At 46.5% G+C, this 16793-nt stretch overlaps 1 protein-coding gene and 1 non-coding gene across 2 annotated transcripts in view; both read right to left on the bottom strand.

Moving 5' to 3' along the window:
* The window catches only part of LOC126426710 (alpha-mannosidase 2), an 813563-nt gene that overhangs the window by 657457 nt on the left and 139313 nt on the right, over nucleotides 1-16793 (bottom strand). The gene's annotated exons all lie outside the window — the stretch shown is intronic.
* Nucleotides 14377-14451, bottom strand: Trnat-ugu (transfer RNA threonine (anticodon UGU)). Its single transcript has one exon. It is a non-coding gene; the product is annotated as a tRNA-Thr (tRNA).

The raw sequence follows: 16793 nt of genomic DNA, 5'->3' as shown, positions 1-16793 counted from the left end.
ACCTCTGGACGTAATAACGACCTTGATACGCCTGGACATTGAGTCAAACACAGCTCGGGTGGCGTGTACAGGTACAGCTGCCCGTGCAGCTTCAACACGATACCACAGTTCATCAAGAGTAGTGACTGGCGTATTGTCACGAGCCAGTTGCTCGGCCACCATTGACCAGACATTTTCAATTGGTGAGAGATCTGGAGAATGTGCTGGCCAGGGCAGCAGTCGAACATTTTCTGTATCCAGAAAGGCCCGTACAGGACCTGCAACATGCGGTCGTGAATTATCCTGTTGAAACGTAGGGTTTTCGCAGGGATCGAAAGAAGGCTGGAGTCACGGGTCGTAACACATCTGAAATCTAACGTCCACTGTTCAAAGTGCCGTCAATGCGAACGAGAGGTGGCCGTGACGTGTAACCCATGGCACCCCATTACCATCACGCCGGGTGATACGCCAGTATGATGGCAATGACGAATACACGCTTCCAATGTGCGTTCACTGCGATGTCTCCAAACACTGATGAGACCATCTTGATGCTGTTAACAGAACCTGGATTCATCCGAAAAAATGACGTTTTCCCATTCGTGCACCCAGGTTCGTCGTCGAGTACACCATCGCAGGCGCTCCTGTCTGTGATGCAGCGTCAAGGTAAACGCAGCCACGGTCTCCGAGCTGATATTCCATGCTGCTACAAACGTCGTCGAACTGTTCGTGCAGATGGTCGTTGTCTTGCAAACGTCCCCATCTGTTGACTCAGGGATCGAGACGTAGCTGCACGATCCGTTACAGCCGTGCGGATAAGATGCCTGTCATCTCGACTGCTAGTGATACGAGGCCGTTGGGATCCAGCACGGCGTTCCGTATTACCCTCCTGAACCCACCGATTCCATATTCTGCTAACAGTCATTGGATCTCGACCAACGCGAGCAGCAATGTCGCGATACGATAAACCGCAGTCGCGATAGGCTACAATCCGACCTTTATCAAAGTTGGAAACGTGATGGTACGCATTTCTCCTCCTTACACTGGGCATCACAACAACGTTTCACCAGGCAACGCCGGTCAACTGCTGTTTGTGTATGAGAAATCGGTTGGAAACTTTCCTCGTGTCAGCACGTTGTAGGTGTCGCCACCGGCGCCAGCCTAGTGTGAATGCTCTGAAAAGCTAATCATTTGCATATCACAGCTTCTTCTTCCTGTCGGTTAAACTTCGCGTCTGTAGCACGTCATCTTCGTGGTGTAGCAATTTTAATGTCCAGTAGTGTAGTAAGACCTGCACCAAGGCGGCCGGAAATGCCCCGCAAGGGGCCTCCGGGCCAATGACGCCAAAAGCTCATTTCCATATCCCAGGTCTATGATGACATACCCATGATTTTGTTAAATATCGTAGTGATTACGACATTTCCATTTAAGTAAGACACTGCTGGAAACCTGATAAAGTTTCCAGTGAAAAATAGGGGTCGCTATGATTTTGCATTTGGTATGTATTACATAACATGTTGGCGTGTATGAAATTTAGCTAATGTAGTGAATTTTTCCTTAGTCAAAATGGTCCAAATGGCTCTGAGCACTATGGGACTTAACATCTATGGTCATCAGTCCCCTAGAACTTAGAACTACTCAAACCTAACTAACCTAAGGACAGCACACAACACCCATTTCCTTAGTCCTCGGTAGAAGTCTCCATCTTCCACCAATTTCAAGAAAATTGATCTGATGACACCTCACTCCAAAATGAGATTTTCACTCTGCAGCGGAGTGTGCGCTGATGTCATGTCTCCGCAATATCCTTTCTTTCAGGAGTGCTGGTTCTGCAAGGTTCGCAGGAGAGCTTCTGTAGAGTTTGGAAGGTAGGAGACGAGGTACTGGCAGAAGTAAAGCTGTGAGGACGGGGCGTGAGTCGTGCTTGGGTAGCTCAGATGGCAGAGCACTTGCCCGCGAAAGGCGAAGGTCGCGAGTTCGAGTCTCCGTCCGACACACAGTTTTAATCTGCCAGGAAGTTTCAACACCACACTCATTAACAATCACGTCCAACAGCAATAACGCCAGAGTGAAATAGCCACAACATTACTCATATTTCATAAACAGTTTCAGATATCAAAATGAAATTTTGGCAGATGATAGAATGGAAAGATGAGAGTATTTTGCCGTATGGTTATCACAAAAGAAGCAAAATTTTAACGTAACAAGAGAAATGTGTAGGTTTTACTCAAAATTCGCCGCTCGTGACGCTTCTTTGAAAGTTACAAATGGTTAAAAAAAAACTACGCGAAAATAAATCGCTGCTTTTGTTGCGTTGTCATCAGATTTATTTTCACATACTAACCGAAACAGAAGTGACAGATCTTTTTGAATGGTCACCGTGTAAATATTAGCTCAGAATGCCACTTTCCCTCCAGCGCTACCGAGCGAGGTGGCGAAGTGGTTAGCACACTGGACTTACATTCGGGAGGACGACGGTTCAATCCCGCGTCCGGCCATGCTGATTCAGGTTTTTCCGTGATTTCCCTAAATCGTTCCAGGCAAATGCCGGGATGGTTCCTTTGAAAGGGCACGGCCGACGTCCTTCCCCGTCCTTCCCTAATCCGATGAGACCGATGACCTCGCTGTCTGGTCTCCTTCCCCAAACAATCCAATCCAAATCCCTCCGGCGCTCAGCATTTCCTCTGTAGCACCTGCCCCCAAAACCCCTCCCCCCGCCACTTCCGCTCGACCCACGCGTGTCCTGCCGACTGCTCAATACTGACCATGTTATTCTGTGCGAACTCCAACGTCCAGATAAATTGCGCGTAGGCCGGCCCCGTAGTTCAGAAGGTTGGCTTTCATACCCTGCCACTGGTGAGCTTCCAGTGTTCCTGCGAACGCTGGAGAAAGGTAGATACGGTGATATGTGGACAGTATGGCTTGCAGACACCACCTGTGCCAGATGGTTTGGGCACACTGAGACGAGGGATGGCATTCCTCGTGCTGGCAATGTCCGCAAATGTCCACTTTCAAGGTGTCGTGATCGCATCTTTTCCGACACCACTAGTAAATAAGGGGCCTTCACACGTTCAGACACCGAGCGAGGTGGCGCAGTGGTTAGACACTGGACTCGCATTCGGGAGGACGACGGTTCAATCCCACGTTCGGCCATCCTGATTTAGGTTATCCGTGATTTCCCTAAATCACTTCAGGCAAATGCCGGGATGGTTCCTCTGAAAGGGCACGGCCGACTTCCTTCACCATCCTTCCCTAATCCGATGAGACCAATGACCAAGCTGTCTGGTCTCCTTCCTTAAAAACAACCAACCAACCAACACACGTTCAGTATTTATTCCGTTATTACCAATCCTTCCTTCCCCCCTTTACTGCCTGGTCTGCTCGTCTGACTGCCATTCCTGGGTTTGATTTTCTCCGCTCGGGGACTGGGCGTTGTGTTTTCATCATCATTTCATCATTACCGACACGCAAGTCACCCAGTGTAGCGAAAAGTGAAAAGAGTTGCAACTCGCCGGCCAAATTTCCAAAGGTGGAGACTCCCGGCCATGAATGACATACGATCATTTCATTTCCACTAATCCCTCCTAAAACTTACGAACGCAGTTGGTTCAAATTCGCGGTTCCCACCAATCTGCTATTGTCATTATGGTTGTGAAACATGGCATTTTGTACTTATTTTGTATGTGAGACACCATTGGAGAACTTACAATTACACAGTAGGACATTGATAATCTTACATGCTGAGAGATCTATCATTCTCGGATTATCAAGGGCATTTTAAATACATGATTTAAACAAAGAGATACAAGTAAAACCTGCAATTTTAACGACAGTTTTTTTACAAAAAGAAGCAAATTTTATTTATTACATACAACAAGAGAGATTATAGAATAAAAACTAAAAGTATGTATTACTTTTCTGTAAAAACAAAATTGAATTAAAAATCGAATACCGAACTGCTCTGCCGGCCGGAGTGGCCGTGCGGTTCTAGGCGCTACATTCGGGAACCGCTCGACCGCTCCGGCCGCAGGTTCGTATCCTGCCTCGGGCATGGATGTGTGTGATGTCCTTAGGTTACTCAGGCTTAAGTAGTTCTAATTTCTAGGGGACTCATGACCTCAGCAGTCAAGTCCCATAGTGTTCAGAGCAATTTTTGAACCGAACTGCTCTATTAAATGAATTCAAGGCTCACAGTTTTATAAAAGTTCTAATAATATTTATAACTCAATTATCAAATAAAATAAGCACCAATGGTATGAATAGATCAAGAATAAACTAATTTATAAAATCTGTTACCGACGATTTGGTGCAGTTTAATCCGAAACACCCTCTTTAGGAATACCACATGTATCTGACGTTGTCTAGCGCATTGAATATGTCAGACTGGTATCTACCACCGACAGTTTGGCTGAAATTTTCTTCTGAGCACTCTCGAACATTGAAAAAATGTTAACTTTATTGTCGTGCAGGAGGAGGAGGACATTAGTCTTCAACGTCCCGTTGACAACTAGGTCATTAGAGATGGAGCACAAGCTCAGATTAGGCAAGGATGGAGAACGAAAAAGCCCGTGCCTTTTCGAAGGAACCATCCCGGCAATTGCCTTAAGCGATTTAGGGAAGTCACGAAAAATATAAATCAGAATGGCGCGTCCAGTGTGACAACCACTGCGTCACCTCAATCTGTACTGTTCCTTGAACTGAATTCTTTTTTGACAATATTATTATGTATGACTGGAATATTCTCTTTCAAATTCTGAATGTGGCAGGGGTAAAATACAGGGAGCGAAAGGCTATTTACAATTTGTACAGAAACCAGACAAGAGTTATAAGAGTTGAAGGACATGAAAGGGAAGCAGTGGTTGGGAAGGGAGTGAGACAGGGTTGTAGCCTCTCCCCGATGTTATTCAATCTGTATATTGGGCAGCAGTAAAGGAAACAACAGAAAAATTTGGAGTAGATATTAAAATCCATGGAGAAGACATAAAGACTTTAAGGTTCGCCGATGACATTGTAATTCTGCCAGAGACAGCAAAAGACTTGGAAGAGCAGTTGAATCGAATGGACAGTGTCTAGAAAGGAGGATATAAGATGAACATCAAGAAAAGCAAAACGAGGATGATGGAATGTAGTCGAATTAACTCAGGTGATGCTGAGGGAATTAGATTAGGAAATGAGACACTTAAAGTAGTAAAGGAGTTTTGCTATTTCGGGAGCAAAATAACTGATGATGGTCGAAGTAGAGAGGATATAAAATGTAGACTGGCAATGGAAAGGAAAGCGTTTCTCAAAATGAGAAATTTGTTAACATCGAGTATAGATTTAAGTGTCAGGAAGTCGTTTCTGAAAGTATTTGTATGTAGTGTAGTCAAGTATGGAAGTTAAACGTGGACGATAATTAGTTTAGACAAGAAGAGAATAGAAGTTTTTGAAATATGGTGCTAACAGAAGAATGCTGAAGATTAGATGGGTAGATCACATAACTAATGAGGAGGTATTGAATAGGTTTGGGGAGAAGAGACGTTTGTGGCATAACTTGACTAGAAGAAGGGATCGATTGGTAGGACATGTCCTGAGCCATCAAGGGATCACAAATTTAGTATTGGAGGGCATCGTGGAGGGTAAAAATCGTAGAGGGAGACCAAGAGATGAATACACGAAGCAGATTCAGAAGGATGTAGGTTGCACTAGGTACTGGGAGATGAAGAAGCTTGCACAGGATAGAGTAGCATGGAGAGCTGCATCAAACCAGTCTCAGGACTGTTGACCACATTGATTCAAGCGTTCTGCCGGCCGCAGTGGCCGAGCGGTTCTAAGCGCTTCAGTCCGGAACCGCGCTGCTGCTGCGGTCGCGGGTTCGAATCCTGCCTCGGGCATGGATGTGTGTGGTGTCTTTAGGTTAGTTAGGTTTAACTAGTTCTTAGTTTAGGGGACTGATGACGTCAGATGTTAAGTCCCTTAGTGCTTTGAACCATTTGAACCAAGCGTTCTGTTTAGGGCTTCTGAAACCTCAGTCTAAGTTATGTGCGTCGCAGGTGTTTTTTCTACGCTACTCTCAGTTTCTGGTGCCTCCTGTGGGTTCAAAACACTGTAATATCATACCGTCAGTCTTCAACTGCAAAATTCGTCTCAATGTCGAGCCATCCGGCCACTTCTGCTAGAAACGCACTCATTTCATTAGTGGGTGCAGAACTTGACAGTGCTGAAATTTCGGAGCGATCAATTGTCGACTCATCATCATTTATATCTCTTTCCATCTCGGCTTCTTCGATCAGTGTAGGCCATAGGATCCTCCAGGTTCTGTTGAACAAATGTTAAATAAAACTGCACAGCTCTTATGCAAATATAAGAACTTTAGGTGTAGTGAACGAAGAATCGTTGATATTAGCACAATGCTAACAATGCACCAGCTTATATTAGCGAAACTATAATAGCTCACTGAGGCAGACAACTGTTACTGACGAGGCGCCGGGCCGAACGGTCCCGATGATTCTCGAAGGCGCTCAAATGAGCTGCCAACCGCGCAGAGGTAAAAAATACGAGAAAATTTCTGATGCGTGGCCGACATTCCGCCTGCCGTGTTATGGAGTGCCGATCTTACCGTAATTAAGTAGTACATACACTCCTGGAAATGGAAAAAAGAACATATTGACACCGGTGTGTCAGACCCACCATACTTGCTCCGGACACTGCGAGAGGGCTGTACAAGCAATGATCACACGCACGGCACAGCGGACACACCAGGAACCGCGGTGTTGGCCGTCGAATGGCGCTAGCTGCGCAGCATTTGTGCACCGCCGCCGTCAGTGTCAGCCAGTTTGCCGTGGCATACGGAGCTCCATCGCAGTCTTTAACACTGGTAGCATGCCGCGACAGCGTGGACGTGAACCGTATGTGCAGTTGACGGACTTTGAGCGAGGCCGTATAGTGGGCATGCGGGAGGCCGGGTGGACGTACCGCCGAATTGCTCAACACGTGGGGCGTGAGGTCTCCACAGTACATCGATGTTGTCGCCAGTGGTCGGCGGAAGGTGCACGTGCCCGTCGACCTGGGACCGGACCGCAGCGACGCACGGATGCACGCCAAGACCGTAGGATCCTACGCAGTGCCGTAGGGGACCGCACCGCCACTTCCCAGCAAATTAGGGACACTGTTGCTCCTGGGGTATCGGCGAGGACCATTCGCAACCGTCTCCATGAAGCTGGGCTACGGTCCCGCACACCGTTAGGCCGTCTTCCGCTCACGCCCCAACATCGTGCAGCCCGCCTCCAGTGGTGTCGCGACAGGCGTGAATGGAGGGACGAATGGAGACGTGTCGTCTTCAGCGATGAGAGTCGCTTCTGCCTTGGTGCCAATGATGGTCGTATGCGTGTTTGGCGCCGTGCAGGTGAGCGCCACAATCAGGACTGCATACGACCGAGGCACACAGGGCCAACACCCGGCATCATGGTGTGGGGAGCGATCTCCTACACTGGCCGTACACCACTGGTGATCGTCGAGGGCACACTGAATAGTGCACGGTACATCCAAACCGTCATCGAACCCATCGTTCTACCATTCCTAGACCGGCAAGGGAACTTGCTGTTCCAACAGGACAATGCACGTCCGCATGTATCCCGTGCCACCCAACGTGCTCTAGAAGGTGTAACTCAACTACCCTGGCCAGCAAGATCTCCGGATCTGTCCCCCATTGAGCATGTTTGGGACTGGATGAAGCGTCGTCTCACGCGGTCTGCACGTCCAGCACGAACGCTGGTCCAACTGAGGCGCCAGGTGGAAATGGCATGGCAAGCCGTTCCACAGGACTACATCCAGCATCTCTACGATCGTCTCCATGGGAGAATAGCAGCCTGCATCGCTGCGAAAGGTGGATATACACTGTACTAGTGCCGACATTGTGCATGCTCTGTTGCCTGTGTCTATGTGCCTGTGGTTCTGTCAGTGTGATCATGTGATGTATCTGACCCTAGGAATGTGTCAATAAAGTTTCCCCTTCCTGGGACAATGAATTCACGGTGTTCTTATTTCAATTTCCAGGAGTGTAATCTACAAATTATGACTTCCCATGAATAAAATATGGAGTAGTACGAGTAACAGTACAACATTTTCCTCCGTTTGCTGTTCTTGAGTTAGCGATCCTGTACTACCAGTCTTTCAACATACAGAAGCCACCATCACAGCATCAATGGTTATGTCACTATTTTCATTCGGAAACCAGATTTGAGTCAAGATGTCGATAAACTATCAACAGTTTGTTACCGTTTTATTAACTAAGGCTGAGTGCGGACGGATTACTCCTGTAACCGAAATTGCAGATCTGAAGATGGTTCCAGAGGAACCGAAACCGGTCATATGAATAAACATTTTGCATTGAAGACGGATTGTAAGTAACACTGTATAAAAAAGGGATTTCTGTGTAAACAAGCGCCTCGTCACTCCGCTCTTCTAAGATCTTTTTTTAATATAATTTATCGGCCTTCAGCATTAACCATTTCGCCAAAGAAGCGAGAAGCTGCAGATCTGGTATACAATAGCACATATACAGCACACACATTAGAAACTGCGTTAATTACAGGTAAACAGTCTGTACATTCACGGACTCAACACACACCTTATATCACAGCCTCTTACGCTCGAAATTTTGTATCTGACTTTTAACTAGATATCCGCTTCTTGCAGAAATTGGGCAATACCAACGTAGTCCGTTGTGGTCAGTTGTCGAAACAGGTTCGTCACAGATGTAGGCTGAAGAATTCCAGCCTCTGATCAACGCCGTTAGAATCTAGCGGCGTTGTTTGTCATTTCTTGAGAGTTGTGGGAGGGCAGCGAGGGGGGGAGGGGGAGGGGACAGGTAACCATTCCTCTCCACCAGCTAAACTCTTCCGTGAACCGAGGGTATCCACATACATCATGTGATCAAAAGTATCCGAATACCCCCGAAAACGTACGTCTTTCATATTAGGTGCATTGTGATGCCACCTTCTGCCAGGTACTCCATATCAGCGACCTCCGTAGTCATTAGACATCATGAGAGAGCAGAATGGGGCGCTCCACGGAACTCGCGGACTTCGAACGTGGTCAGGTGATTGGGTGGCGCTTTTGTCATACGTCTGTACGCGAGATTTCCACACTCCTAAACATCCCTATGTCCACTGTTTCCGATGTCATAGTGAAGTGGAAACGTGAAGGGACGCGTACAGCACAAAAGCGTACAGGCCGACCTCGTCTGTTGACTGACAGAGACCGCCGAGAGTTGAAGAAGGTCGTAATGTGTAATAGGCAGATATCTATCAAGAGCATCACACAGGAATTCCAAACTGCATCAGAATCCACTGCAAGTACTATGACAGGTGGGAGGTGAGAAAAGTTGTATTTCATGGTCGAGCAGCTGCTCATAAGCCACACATCACGCCGGTAGATGCCAAACGACGCCTCGCTTGGTGTAAGGAGCGTAAACATTCGACTATAGAAAGTGGGAAAAAATGGTTCAAATGGCTCTGAGCACTATGGGACTTAACATCTGAGGTCATCAGTCCCCTAGAACTTAGAACTACCTACACCTAACTAACCTAAGGACATCACAGACATCCATGCCCGAGGCAGGATTCGAACCTGCAACCGTAGCGGTCGCGCGGTTCCAGACTGAAGCGCCTAGAACAGTGGAAAAACGTTGTGTGGAGTGAGGAATCACGGAATGTGGCGATCCGATGGCAGGGTGTGGGTATGGCGAATGCCCGGTGAACGTCATCTGCCAGCGTGTGCAGTGCCAACAGTGAAATTCGGACGGTGGCGTTATGGTGTGGTCGTGTTTTAGATGGAGAGGCCTTGCACCCTTTGTTGTTTCGCGTGACACTATCACAGCACACGTCTATATTGATATTTTAAGCACCTTCTTGCTCCCCTCTGTTGAAGAGCAATTCGGGGATGGCGATTGCATCTTTCAACACGATCGAGCACCTGTTCATAATGCACGGCCTGTGGCGGAGTGGCTACACGACAGTAACCTGTAATGGACTGGCCTGCACAGAGTGCTGAACTGAATCCTATAGAACACCTTTGGAATGCTTTGGAACGCCGACTTCGTGCCAGGCCTCACCGACCGACATCGATAGCTCTTCTCAGTGCAGCGTTCCTTAATGATGATGCCCAAGTAGGTGTTTTAGCTGCTGTCGCAGCTAATCTGCACATCAGTAGCAGACAAACTGCGCGAGAATCGAAAATCTCAAAAACGTCGGTGTTGAGAATGCTACATCAACATCGATGGCACCCGTACCATATTTCTATGCACCAGGATCTGCATGACGACTTTGAATGTCGCGTACAATTCTGCCACTGGGCACAACAGAAATTACGGGACGATTACAGATTTTTTTGCACGCGTTCTATTTGGCGGCGAAGCGTCATTCACCAACAGTGGTAACGAAAACCGGCATAATATGCACTATCGGGCAACGGAAAATCCGCGATAGCGGCGACAAGTGGAACATCAGCGACCTTGGCGGGTTAATGTATGGTGCGGCATTATGGGGGGAACGATAATTGGCCCCCATTTTATTGGTGCAAGCTAAATGGTGTAATGTATGCTGATTTCGTACGTAATGTTCTACCGATGTTACTACAAGATGTTTCACTGCATGACAGAATGATGTACTTCCAATTTGATGGATGTCCGGCACATAGCTCACGTGTGGTTGAAGCGGTATTGAATAGCACATTTCATGACAGGTGGATTGGTCGTCGAAGCACCATACCGTGGCGAGCACCTTCACCGGATCTGACGTCCCCGGATTTCTTCCCGTGGGGAAAGCTGAAGGATATTTGCTATCGTGATCCACCGACAACGCCTGACAACATGCGTCAGCGCATTGTCAATGCATGTGCGAACATTACGGAAGGCGAACTACTCGCTGTTGAGAGGAATGTCGTTACACGTATTGCCAAATGCACTGAGGTTGACGGACGGTATTTTGAGCATTTATTGCATTAATGTGGTATTTACAGGTAATCACGCTGTAACAGCATGCGTTCTCAGAAATGATAAGTTCACAAAGGTACATGTATCACATTGGAATAACCTAAATTAAATGTTCAAATGTACCTACGTTCTCTATTTTAATTTAAAAGACCTACCTGTTACCAACTGTTCGTCTAAAATTGTGAGCCATATGTTTGTGACTATTACTGCGCCATCTATCACAAAGCGGAAAAGTGGTCCAACCAAAACATTCATATTTCTTTACGTACTACACGAATAAAAAGGAGTGCCTACTTAAAAAAAACGCAGTTGATATCCGTTTGACCTACGGCAGCGCCATCTAGCGGTCCAACCATAGCGCCATCTGGTTTCCCCCTTCAAGCTAGACAAGTTATGTTCTTTGTAGTTTTTTGGTTTGACGCTTATTTCGTGAGATATTTGGCCCGATCACCATCAATGGACCACCTGTATATCGATATTTTTATGGAACACATATGAATATACTGATATTTTATCAGCAGCCCTAATACGTGCGACAGGCCACATTTCCGTGGCACGAGGTACACACCAGGGTTTCGCAGACCTACATTACAAGCAAGACTACTTCTTATCTTGTCGACGGGAGGTTGGGGCGAGGTTTCGGCACCACGTTTGATACGGCCGCTCCTGTCTCCCTACAAACACCACACATTCCGGTTACCTTCGGCTCGATCAACGAAGTCCGTCCCGAGGTCTTACTGTGTATTCCTCGTCTCGGTTTAAATTTTTTGCCGTTTATTCTAACCTACGCCGCGCTCTTTACAATAGCTGTGCGGGGTTGCCACGCGGTCTGGGGCGCCTTGTCACGGTTCGCGCGGCTCCCCAAGTCGGAGGTTCGAGTCCTCGCTCGGGCACGGGTGTGAGCGTTGTCCGTAGCGTTAGATTACGTAGTGTGTAAGCTTAGGGACCGATGACCTAAGCAGTTTCGTCCCATAAGATCTTACCACACATTTGCCCTTTACAATGGACACCAATATGATGACGCATGACGTCCAGCGGCTTGGTACCGATGAACAGTTAAGACTACCCAACGACCAGGAAAAGTTTGACAATTATTATTAACTGTGCACGGAAAATGGCGCCGCAACAGTTTCTGCTGCCATCTCTGTGGTCGTTTTCTTGTCTCTGGCAGCCCCATTTCACAAACTTGTGCGACTGGCGCCAGTTAAATATTCAGTCGTTTCGCAGCGTTCTAATCCCCCCCCCCCTTCCCCCGCACAGTTTCCCACCTGGCTTTTTTCTCATCCGCTTCTTTTCTCCAGGCGGTAATTTCTTTTTTTCCGCGCCTGCACTCCCCCACTTCTTTAACGGCGTAATTTTGCTCTCATCCGCATTAGCGGCAGGTGAAAGTTGCAAATCCCATGCGACCAGTTCGTTTCGTTTCTTTCTACTTTCCCTTTTCTGAAACGGTACTTGCTCCCTTTCTCTTTTGCGCATATAAGGCACCGTTCCGGAACGCCCTTAAATTCACAGCACGTCGCCAGGTTACACACCGACATCGTCACACGTCTGGTATTCCGTCCTTGTTTCACGGAGGGACGATTCGCCTACTCCGGTCACACATGATGTTGCTGTCGTCGTTTCCTAAGGATTCCAATGTCTCTCACCATTCAGTCTGTAACACAACACTTCTGTGCTTTTCTCCTGCTTGGATTGTATTCCGTATGAAAGTCATCTTTCCGTATGTTTGTTGATTCTATTTTCTACTTTAAAAACATCGAGTTCTCTTTGCACGCCGTCATTTTTAGATGCATCCACCCCAGAAAGATTTTCAGGGGCCTCTGACACACTTATCTTACTTACAAGAAGACCTTGCCGAGTGTCCTGCCGTATTCCATTCCCTACATACTAACACGATTTGAAGGTCAGTGTAGAGACACTGCTCGCGTCACATCGTGTGTGAATGTGGGGCCAAACGTCGTTTAACCAGTTGTTGCTGTTGTGATCTTCAGTCCTGAGACTGGTTTGAAGCAGCTCTCCATGCTACTCTATCCTGTGCAAGCTTCTTCATCTCCCAGTACCTACTGCAACCTACATCCTTCTGAATCTGCTTAGTGTATTCATCCCTTGGTCTCCCTCTATGATTTTTACCCTCCACGATGCCCTCCAATGCTAAATATGTGATCCCTTGATGCCTCAGAACATGTCCTACCAACCGATCCCTTCTTCTAGTCAAGTTGTGCCAAGAACTCCTCTTCTCCCCAATTCTATTCAATACCTCCTCATTAGTTATGTGATCTACCCATCTAATCTTCAGCATTCTTCTGTAGCACCACATTTCGAAAGCTTCTATTCTCTTCTTGTGCAAACTATTAATCGTCCACGTTTCGCATCCATACATGGCTACACTCCATACAAATACTTTCAGCAACGACTTCCTCACATTTATATCTATACTCGATGTTAACAAATTTCTCTTCTTCAGAAACGCTTTTCTTGCCATTGCCAGTCTACATTTTATATCCTCTCTACTTCGACCATCATCAGTTATTTTGCTGCCCAAATACCAAACTCCTTTACTACTTTAAGTGCCTCATTTCCTAATCTAATTCCCTCACCATCACCCGACTTAATTCGACTACATTCCATTATTCTCCTTTTTGCTTTTGTTGATGTTCATCTAATATCCTCCTTTCAAGACACTGTCCATTCCGTTCAACTGCTCTTCCAAGTCCTTTGCGGTCTCTGACAGAATTACAACGTCATCGGCGAACCTTTTATTTCTTCTCCATGGATTTTAATACCTACTCCGAATTTTTCTTTTGTTTCCTTTACTGCTTGCTCATTATACAGATTGAATAACATCAAGGAGAGTCTACAACCCTGTCTCACTCCCTTCCCAACCACTGCTTCTCTTTCATGCCCCTCTACTCTTATAACTCTGGTTTTTGTGCAAATTGGAAATAGCCTTTCGCTCCCTGTATTTTGCCCTTGCCACATTTAGAATTTGAAAGAGAGTATTCCAGTCGACACTGTCAAAAGCTTTCTTTAACTCTACAAATGCTAGAAATGTAGGTTTGCCTTTCCTTAATCTTTCTTCTAAGATAAGTCGTAGAGTCAATATTGCCTCACGTGTTCCAATATTTCTACGGAATCCAAACTGATATTCCCCGAGATCGGCTTCTACCAGTTTTTCCATTCGTCTGTAAAGAATTCGCGTTAGTATTTTGCAGCTGTGACTTAGTAAACTGATAGTTCGGTAATTTACACATCTGTCAACACCTGCTTTCTTTGGGATTGGAATTATTATACTCTTCTTGAAGTCTGAGGGTATTTTGCCTGTCTCATACACCTTGCTCACCAGGCCCGTACTGAATTAGAGTCATATATTCATACCTTCGGCTGCTGATGGACGTCGATACATATCAACGGGGACAGGTGCAAATGTGTGTCCCGACCGGGACTCGAACCCGGGATCTCCTGCTTACATGGCAGACACTCTATCCATCTGAGCCACCGAGGGCACACAGGATAGTGCGGCTGCAGGGACTTATCGCATGCACGGTCCCCTTGAGACCCACATTCTCAACTGAACAACGCAACTCGGTGGATTGTCTGCCGCGAGTAATGGGTATAGCGCCAGGGCCACTACGAATGTAGTGTGTGGACTGAGAATGTGGGTCTCACGGGGAGCGTGGCGGCGATAAGTCTCCTGCAGTCGCACAATCTTCTATGCCATCGGTGGCTCAGATGGATCATGTTCGGTCATACGGTTAACTCCCCCCTGTGACTAAAAAACTGAGTTAATCGATCAACAACGAGCTTACACGGATGTCTTACGACGTCCGCCCCGAGCAGATGCAACGAACGAAAGTGAACAACATGAGATTTAAAGAAAAAAAAAATATGGATAGAGCGTCTGCCATGTAAGCAGGAGGTCCCCGGTTCGAGTCCCGGTCGGGGCACACATTTTCACCTGTCCCCGTTATATATATCAACGCCTCTCAGCAGCTGAAGGTATTAATATCTAATTCTAATATCGTTTTAGATAGCTGCAGGTCATCAATGGTGTCTGTTCTTTCGGACCTGTCCGAAAGAACAGATAGCCTACCATATCCATATAAGTATATACTCGCGTACTGAGTTTGCCTGTGAGGCGGCGCACGATCTTGCTCACAAATAAGGATGTGTCATTGAGGCGGGTCATAGCTGTAGCCGGCTTGGGTGCCCGAGCGGTTCTAGGGGCTACAGCCGCAACGGTCGCAGGTTCGAATCCTGCCTCAGGCAAGGTTGTGTGTCGTGTCCTCAGGTTAGTTAGGTTTAAGTAGTTCTAAGTTCTATTGGGACTGATGACCTCATCAGTTAAGTCCCATAGTGCTCAGAGCCATTTCAACCATTTTGAACCATAGCTGTAGCACATCAAGATAAGAAACATAAGTTGCAGTTGATTCACCGAAAAAAAAAATGGTTCAAATGGTCATCAGTCCCCTAGAACTTAGAACTACTTAAACCTAACTAACCTAAGGACATCACACACATCCATGTCCGAGGCAGGATTCGAACCTGCGACCGTAGCAGTCCCGCGGCTCCGGACTGAGCGCCTAGAACCGCTAGACCACCGCGGCCGGCTTCACCGAAAAAGAAAGGCCCATAAACTTTCCGCAGGGATATTTCTTGGGGCTGAGCGTGAAAGACAAGCACTCGTTCAACATGTTTTTCAGCCACCCTTTGTCCTTCCATACTGTTCCCATTCCGCACAGGTGTACAAACAAAACTGTTTCAGTTACTCTTTTATTTGGTGTATTATTTACAATAGTAAGTTGTACGTAAAAAATACCACAACGCCCTAAAACCGGTGTGTTCATTTTGAAACACCCTGCACTTGTCGTGAACTGTAGAAGCCCATATTCTGTGGGTTTTTATCGTTATTGGTACGATTTGTTGTAAAAAAAATGGCGGGAAACATCACACTGATGGTTAAAGAAATTTCTTAGTTTCTTATTTTCGTATTATGACTCGCGTACAATGACAGTAAGCTGTTTTAAGGCAACGACCCACTTAAAATTCATTAAAACGCATCGTCCTTATTAGGATTTGTTGTATAATTGCATGTGATTAACATTTCGACGATTAAAGTAAATAAAACGAGGCTGCCAACAGGCGGGTTTCAGTATGTCGTAGTTAGTTGCTATGTAATTTTATGAGCGCTTTCTGTCAGGAGTGAGTTTGATTTGGTGAACTTTTATAATCTGATCTCTTCCGTCAGTGGACATGTATCTTACATTGTCGTCTTATTACACGTTCACTGGTATTAAAGTTATTATTTATGTAAATTGGTTCAAATGCCTCTGAGCACTATGCGACTTAACTTCTGAGGTCATCAGTCCCCTAGAACTTAGAACTACTTAAACCTAACTAATCTAAGGACATCACACACACCCATGCCCGAGGCAGGATTCGAACCTGCGACCGTAGCAGCAGCGCGGCTCCGGACTGGAGCGACCAGAACCGCATGGCCACCACAGCCCGCCTCTTCAGTTAACAACAATACGTTAAGGTAAATTATGTTACCCCATCCGGCTCACTGTAACCAACGCTTCATTTGCAGCTACAAAGTACGTAACTGGACATACACTACTGACCATTAAAACTGTTACACCAAGAAGAAATGCAGATGATAAATGGGTATTCTTTGGACAAATATATTATACTAGGTCTGACGTGTGATTACATTTTCACCCAATTTGGGTGCATAGATGCTGATAAATCAGTACCCTGAACAACCACCTCTGGCCGTAATAACGGCCTTCATACGCCTGGGCATTGAGTCAAGCAGAGCTCGGATGGCGTGTACAGGTACAGCTGC

This window comes from Schistocerca serialis, chromosome 11, assembly GCF_023864345.2.
Source record: "Schistocerca serialis cubense isolate TAMUIC-IGC-003099 chromosome 11, iqSchSeri2.2, whole genome shotgun sequence".
In the NCBI taxonomy this organism is placed as follows: Eukaryota; Metazoa; Arthropoda; class Insecta; order Orthoptera; family Acrididae; genus Schistocerca; species Schistocerca serialis.
This window is presented reverse-complemented; position numbering and strand designations above follow the sequence as displayed.